An 8987-nucleotide genomic window follows, 5' to 3' on the forward strand; every position below is an offset into this window, starting at 1 on the left:
TTATATTTTTTTAAGTTTAAATATAAAATAATAATAAAAGATTCCTGAAAACTGAAGCCCCATTCCTAAATGGCATGTCTATCGAAAGAATTGGACCTGCATTCAAATTCTAGCTGAATATCACAGTAATTTTTATCTTCTTTCCCTAATAGGCCACTCATTGGTTATCTGAGAATATCCTGAAACACAGAAAGTCTGACAATAGTTAATAAGTTGACCTGAAAATTAGTGCCATGCAATTTTAAGATACCTATTTCCAGAGCCCCAGGACCACTGAGAAAGTAAGAGACAATCTGAGCAGCTGATGGGCAAGTATACAACATACATTTCTTAGTCCTACACAATTTCCAGTGTCAGCATGTTGCAACCACACAACAAATAATTATGTAGCATGGACACTGTGGTAGCAAATAGAGATACAAACTCAGAATTCACAACCAAGTGGGAGAGATTGGCATGCAATCTCTAATATATGGAAATATCAGAAAGATGATGTTTACAAAGTGCATAGAGCACATATGCAGAAATGGCAGGAGGAGGGTGAGATCAGAGATCAAATTCTCTTTAGACTTGCTGCACGTCTATTTTCTATTTGACTTACACATTTTCTTTTCCCTTTGTACACATATACCTTTTTTTCTAGAATCTATTTTTCCAACCAAAGATAAAACTGTTGAGGATTGGACTGTGCCTGCAAGGACAATATCAATAAATGTTGGTGAGAATAACTGTTCCTCTGATATCACCAAATAGCTGACTTGCTGCCAGCTGGACTGTTTGTCTGTGCTTGCTCTTTGTATCCATGCACCTAATCTATAAAATGGCCATCATGGAATCCCCTTCGTACTTTATCTGAGACCCCACACCAGATACTGCAAGGATCTGCAAGAAGATCATTCCCTGCATGACTTGAGCAAGCAAGGTATGGTTCAAACTGCAAGGGTAGGTCATGCCATTTTCACATCTCTGAAGCTAAAGGTAGGAAAAAGAATGAGTCAACCCCATACATTCTTCCTTTATAAGAAGTTGAGATCAAGTAGTATAATCAAATGCTCAGAGGCAGTCACTTGCCCCCACCCTTCTTGGGTTAAATTACAGTATTGATTCTCCTCTTTTGGGAAATAAAGTAGTGCACATTGCAAATGAGAATTACCTGGGAGAATTACTGATGTTTGGGATGATCTTGATTTAATTGGTCTTAAAATAATAAATGCCCTGGGTGCTTCTAAGATGCAAATGACATTGAGAATTGCTGATCCAATAGAAAGAGCATGCCCCTACAATATGATCATACCTACAAAGCTCCTACAATCTTAGGTTCAATAATATTAACAGAAGGTGTAGTTAACCAAAGGAAGTGATAGTTCTAGTGAACTGTAGAATAATTGGGCCATATTTGGAATCTGGGGGAAATTCTGAAAATGGAGAAATTGAGAGTATATTCCAATGAAGGAACGAAAAGATCACAGGCCAGATTGCTAAGGAGATTTAGTTGTAAGCTTATTGGGCAAGTCTCCTCATCTCTCTGACCCTCAGATTCCACTCTTGAAAAATGAGGGGTATTCTAAAGTCTTCTGAAGACCAATTCAACTATAAAATTCTCTCTTTTTTTGATTCTAGGACACAAATTTTCCAGTAGGACAGTAAGATCATACTGTGAATGATCGGAGTGGGATGTGAAAGCTGTCTTTACATGTAGGTAGGAAGGCATCAGGAAAAATAGGCATTAGTTAGCTTGACTCTACCCTGGAGGGCATAACCAGCCCCAGTCAGCTGGGTTCTGGGGAGGCAGCTCTCAGTTTAATATAACAGAAATGCTGTGATTGGACCTAAGACGAGAACCGATTTTAAATAGTAATGAGCTCCCTGTTGTGAGAAGTATTCCAGAAAAGATTTTGTGCCCTTATTTTTCACTTCCCTCCAGTCACAATCTGTGAAGTCCTCGAGGTCAAAAGCTTTGCATTATACCTCTGTATCTTCACTGGATAAAATTGTACCTGGAGCCCAGTGTATGTCCAGCAAGGGCTGGTGGAATGTCAAAAATATTTAACAATATGACATGGGGGCCAATCAATCAGAATGGACACTGACATCTGGCCCTGCTCAGCTGGGTGATAGCTCTTTCGTTTTTGGATCCTGGGAGGTTCAGGAGGGACAAGAATGATAGCGGGGCACGGGGATGAGTTTGCAGTAGTGGTTATTTTTAAATGTTAGTATTTTAACACCATCATGCTTACCTACGCATATTGGATAAACACTGGTCCTAGAATGAATCAATAAAGGCTACAGGGGAGAAACAAAAATGGTAGATTTGGATTCTAGTCCTGCTCTGCCATTAGCTGGTTGGGAGAAGGTCAGTACTATGAGTCCCCTCGACCTCAGTTTCCTCCTCTATGAAATGAGATCATGCCCTAAGGTATCAATCACCATGAGACTTGCAGAAAATAACAGATATAAAGTTACATTGTAAAGTTAAACAATTCTATTCAAATACTGGTCTTGATTATTAAGTATGATGTGGATATTTAAATGACTCCCTCCAGATGCAGCCTAATTCTACCACCTTTATCTTATCTCTTAGGTCCACATTGCATCTTCATCTAAGAAGTGAGCGTCTCGTTTCCACTCCTACTTATTCTCACCCTAGCCCCACTCTGGAAAGGGCTCTTCTCTCCAGTGGCTTCCCCTGATGCCACTGTGGTTGCTAAGCAACAAGGAGCTAAGCAGGAGCAAAATATAATTGTCCCAAGGAAGGGAATTCCAGGTCTGACAACGACTGGATTGTAGTTTTGGAATCCTTGCCTTCCTGGCTGTAAGAAATTCACTAAAGGAAGCTTTCTTGGCACACGGTTCCTGGTGTGGATGCTCCAAGACAGCGGCTTTCAACTACTTGAAAGGCAGCAAGGTGGAGGGAGGAGTGTTCTTCAGGGTTTTCATTTTCTTGGTTCCCTGATGGATTTTTTGTCACCGTGACTTTAGAATGCCCCAGTTCCACAGCAAGATTTGTACTGCTTCCAATTCCTAAAAACCTTAGGAGCCCAGTTATAAGAAGTTTATGTTTATATTACTGTGTATGGAGCAGGAGCCAGAAGATTCTGAAAGAATACAACGGGGAGAGCCAGGCTCTTCATTTCCCTCAATGAAGATAACAGGCAGAGGAATGCAGAGAAAGGTGCTGCAGGGATGGCTTGTCTAAATTGATGGGGATGTATTGAAAGGATACAGGGGAGTCTCATGGAAGGCAGATATAGGAAGTAAAGCCTTGTGGAAACCAGGCAGTTGCCAGACAGCTCCTCTCTCTCTCTTCCTCTTCGAGGTCACAGTGACTCTTCCCTGAGCTTCTCTCCATCTATCTGTTCTATCCTTTCAGAGGCAAATGTTTCTCTGTAAGATACTTGGTTTTGCTCCTTCACAATTTTGTCATAATCTGACTTTGGTTTCCCCTACCCTCCATAACAACCTCAACTACAATCCTTTTGTGTTCCATTTTCTCATAGAAAAATATCTGATTGCCTCCCAGTACATCAAAGGAGCACTCTTAGTAGCTATGACTAGGCCAAGGGGCTGGTACACACATGACCCTATAGAATTAAGCATTTCTTCAGGAGGATTATGGAGAATGTGCCAATGGTGGGGCATGGGCTGGACTGGCACTCCAGGTATGTTTAAAATGGAGAGCTAACATTCTCAGCCAACTTACATGTTTCCAACATCAAGGTCATTTTGCAATGTGGGGAGAACTTGAGCTTTGGAGTTAGACAGGCCTGGGTCTGACTCATTCTGAGGAAAACTAGGCAAGCTACTTCCCTGAGCTTCAGTGTCTTCACCTGAAAAATGAAAAAAAAAAAAAAAAAAAAAGATAGCATCAGCTTTTTAGGGCTTGAATAAGAATTAAGTGTAGTTAAATGAAATAACATATGAAAAGCACCTACGTGGCCAAGATTATGCTAGCTGCTGTAAGAGTACAGGAGATACATTGTGTGTGTTTATCAATAAATTTTCATTGGGAATCTACTGTATTTGACTTATATTTGATACCATATAAAAACTATTAAGATACGTCCTTCATTGTGAAAAAGATCCATGCAATGTTAAAACCAGAATCATTCCACTCCCTTCATTTCTTAGTTGAAACTAAAGAATATAAGGATTATGGCTTATTCTTAACCTTTCCCAATGCCAGCTCTAGCTATTAACGGCAGGAGAGTCCTCTGTATACAGTTCTTCCCTACCCTCTTACAGGATACAATCAATTTTAGCAGATAAGATTACATGTGAAACAGTTTTAAAAAAAGAATAGATGGTACAAAATAGTTCCTGCTACTGAAAAATACGCAGATGCAGAAAAGATTGCCTCATAGGAAAGAAATTTGGTGAGATGATCTTTCAGGTGTTGTCCATCCATAGGATACCATAAAATTGAGTTGAAAATAAAAAGATCCAAGTAAGCTATAGCTAAAATAGAACATTTTATGGCAACTTGTAATTCCCGGAAAAGAAACGTAGGACAGAGAGAGAAAGCTGGGTAGTCCAATCTGGGTAACTCTCTTTTACCATGGAATATTTTATAAGCATGGAGAATTGTCAGCCCATTATTGCTAAGTGAAGTTGGTTCTCGGCTTAACCAATGTCATATAAGCATTAGAAAAACCTAATACTTATATGGGGAGGACAAATTTTAGGATAGTAGGAGAATGACCATGGGTAAACATTAATTTGAACCCTGTTTCTTTGCCAATGGGTTTATTCCAGGCTCTGGGACTAGAATCCACAGAATCACTCTTTGTCTCTTGATAGTTAAGCTATTCATGTCAGTGTACCTATCAAACATTGTATTATAGATCTTCATACTTGATCGATCTTCAAAAATGTCATTTGGTTTAACCCCAGTGGCCAATGATCCAGCACTAAGGCCATAAAAAACTGAACCAGCTGAGGAAGCTAGGACAAAATATTCAATGCTACACACCCAGTAGTTAATGGAACTGGGCTTTAAAGCTCCATAGTCTAACTCTAGAGTCCATCCTCTTATCTACAGCTCCATACAACCATTCTATTGCAGTACTACCTAGCTAGAAAACAGCACGGACACCTGGATGTCCCTCCATTACCTCTTTAGAATGTATTGAATGCGCTTGTTGATTTCAGCCTTCTAAACTAAATAAATCACAGTAACACTGAAACTTCAGATTATGGAGCTGGCAGGTTAGAACTCATTTGGACCAAGTAATTCGTTTTGGAGATGAGAGAAGACTGAGAACCAGAAAGATAAACGGACTTTCTCAAATTTTCATACAGGTGACAAAGCCAGATTTAGAAATGAATGCATTGGGCTGCAGTTTCTAGAGCCTTTCCCGTTATATCCAGATGCCAGGCCTTACTTATACCCTCTGTAGACCAACTTAGATTAGGAAAAAAAGAACTGGAAACTAGGAGGTTTAGCAAATGGGCACCCCAATAAGCCTTCAAGACATGTTCTCTTTGAGAAAATAATTTGGCACATATTTTTGTGATTGTCCATTTCTCCTCTGAATTGTGGCCCAAAGGAAAGAAAATGGGGTTGAATGCTTTACAGTTAGACTGATATTCTCTCAGCAATTACTTAAATTTTTATCTTGTAATAATTGATAATAAGGAGATATATTAGTGGAAATAATAAAAGAAAAATATTTCGAAAGGTTATGAGAGTGATATGTATGAACTTATATATGGAGTATTTCTAAAAATCATTGGCATTTTATAAAGCAAAATCTATGTCATATATTCACAGTGAAGGATATAGGATCCATCCCTCATCCATCCATCCACTCATATTGCAAGACACTGGGTATAGGGCATGACAGGCACTATGAAATGTATAAAGAAGAGTAAGATACTATCCCAGCCAGGGAGACATCCTGCATCTAAATAGGAGCTCACAATATTTAGTTTCAAGTCTGCAAAGAAGTTGATTGAAGATGATTCTGAGTTCAGTCAGAAGTGATGACCAATACAGTAATTTGTATCTTTGCTTATCCATACCCTTAATTAATTTTATCAAGGTCATTGGCTTCTGAACGTCTCTCATGGTACTATAAGTGAATGACTTCCCTTATAGACAATAGTACTCATAATTATTGATTATATTATCTATAATCAATCTGTATCATTTACTATTTAAAATTATAAGAAACTGATGTGCAGAAAAAAAATGTCCACAAGGCCCAATTTTTTACAATTAAATTATATATATGTATGTGTATATATGTATACCTATATACATACATACATATGTGTGTGTGTATATATATATATACTTTTTTCGACTTCTCAACAGTCAATTTCTTCCCTCTAAACAAGGAGATAACATGTGTAAAATACTGAGCACAGTGGCTGATACATAGGACAGCAAGTACACAAATGGGAGTGGTTTCCATGTTGTCTTACCTATCCAGATTATCTTTCTCTATTTTCTGTATGAACTATCATTTCTTCGAGTCACTCAAAATTCTCCTTATGACGGTACGTTATCCTTTGGAAATTACTGCTATCTGCATCTAATGCTTTAATCACTGGAGCAACCTGTATATGGTTACAGAGTTGTGATACATAATGCAATTATCTGTAACCAATAGATCCAAGTTTGAAAGAACAAAGGAAAAATGAAATGAGCAAATTGATAAGATTTGCTTTTGTTTAACCTTAGTGCATAAGATAAAAAATCAGCTTGTTTATATTATGCTATTCTTCAAATAAGGGTGCCTCCCTCTGAAAGTGATGATGGAGCCTTTTCTCTATCATGGAACACAAGAACGATAAAAGGCAATTATATCTCTAAGGATTCATATATTTATTAGCTGTGCAAGGTAGATGTGAAAAGAGTCAGAGCTTAGTGCTACATGTGTTCAGAAAGAATGGCAAACTCTGGGGGGAGAGTCCCCTGAAAGTAATGGATCAGCCATATAAGTAGGGAAAGCTTCCAACAGTAATACCAATGTTTAGTCACAATTGCAGTAAAAGGGTCAAAGATAAAACTGTGGATGTGCTGACAGGAAAGCAGAGCATGGTGCCAGTGACGCTAGGACAGTAAAAGCTCTGTAGGTAGCATTTGAGAAACCTGTTCATGGCCTGGAAAAAGGAAGAGATTGTCAGAGTAAGGCAGGGACCCAGATCTGGCAAAGGGGTACAAAGCAATTCAGGTGTACAAAGCAATTAGAAATAGTGGTCACAGCAGAGATTAAAGAAGACTTGGAGTCCTCTGAACACATTATAGAGTGGTGATGTTTAAGAAGTTATCTCTGTCTCTGCAATTCAAGTGGAAGGACCCTGGTGGCTAGAATGGAGGCCCTGTGGGGAAGTGAATCATGTCCAAAGATCAGTACAGGAACAGACTATGCTGGCAGGAAACCAAATATTCAACACCAGGGCATGTTAAGCTGCTCCAATATTACTTGCACAATGACCAGGTCCGAAGCATTACCTTATTGGTTCAAGGGGAGAATGAAGAGACTAATTAAGTTCTTCCTTAAATCAGATTGCTTTGATGCCTGGAGTGGGGATGAACTTTTATGTGGAAATCAATGTGTCTATTTTAGAGAGGTGAAGAAGAAAAGACACCAGCAGAAGAACTGAGGTGGTAGGGTGAGAGATGTTTCTAAAAATGCCCTTATATCTTGTAAGGACAATTTTCATTTATATTAGAAAACAGCTTCTACTCAAGGTCCAGCTTTTAGTTAACTGGCTTAAAGAGCAAATAAAGAGAAATCTGTTAATTTGGAAAAAAATCAGAATTACTTTATCACTTGCATAAATACAAGTGTTCTCTCTTGCCTACTATATTTTAAGTCAGTCAGGAAGAGAAACAAGCACTTTACTTAAGCAATTTCAAAATATTTATCAGATATCAACTACTGCTAGAAATTTTTCTTGCCATAGATTTTTCTTTTGTTGCAATTCTTCCCAACAACTGATATGCCCACCCAACAAGCTTCTGCATAAATTATTTTCCATATTTATCTCCAATTCCTTTCTACAGTGCTTAGATCATATACTTGTCTGCCTACCCCCTTACATCCCCAAGGAGAGTCTGCCAGAAACATGAGGCTCTACCTGACCATACAAAGAATCAGGAGACTTGGCACTTGGTGGGAAAGAGAAGGCCAGAGAGTAAGGGCAGGCCAGCTCAGGACATTCAAGAATCTTGTCCAGGGCACACAAATGTTATAATCACCTTCTACAGTGGTAGAGATTGGATTATTTGCAACCTCCCGCCAGGCCCTTCCATACCCATACCCTCTTCTACTTTACTGATAATTCCAAGCTCTCTCTACACATTTCTGTTGGCTAAGCAAAACTTAATGTGAAGATTTAGGATGAGTTCCAGTAGGCTTTTAGTTACCTGGAGGAATTAGATAGATTTCCACTCCTGGCTATAATGGAGTGTCTTGTATCATACCAACCTGCCTGCTGAGAACAAAGCACATCTGTTTGAAGGCATTTGTTAGCGATCACGGAAGCCAAAACATGAAGTACCAGGATACCCAAAAGAAGGAAAATACATTGATGAAAGCCTGATATTCTGCACTGTTTCTTTCCTCAAGACATTTGCTGATTCAGAAGTCACACATGGAGCAGGAATTTGAGAAACCAAGTAGAAAGTAATAGCTAAAAGGCAGAACAGCTCAGTAGGGTCTGACAACATTATAAGGCTGGTAAGATAAAAAATGTAGTTTAGAGCTTCTAAGGCAGCCAAGACTTGAAGGCCAGAGTCACAGAGAAAAGTATAACAGAGAAATAAGCTCTCGTATTGCTGTTCCTTTTGAGGAATGTGATGATTCCTAAGCAGCATGTTAGCAAGAAGTTGAGATGTCAAGGAGAAAACACACTAAGGGACTAAGAACCAAAAAGAGCTTGCTGCAGCCAAAATTAAAGAAAGAAAAATTTTATAGAACAGGACCCATAAAGAAGGAAGAGTTCTGGTACATAATTCCAGGCTTTCACTTGGAATC

The sequence above is a fragment of the Pteropus vampyrus genome, unplaced genomic scaffold (assembly GCF_000151845.1).
Source record: "Pteropus vampyrus isolate Shadow unplaced genomic scaffold, Pvam_2.0 Scaffold3, whole genome shotgun sequence".
NCBI classification, from domain to species: domain Eukaryota; kingdom Metazoa; phylum Chordata; class Mammalia; order Chiroptera; family Pteropodidae; genus Pteropus; species Pteropus vampyrus.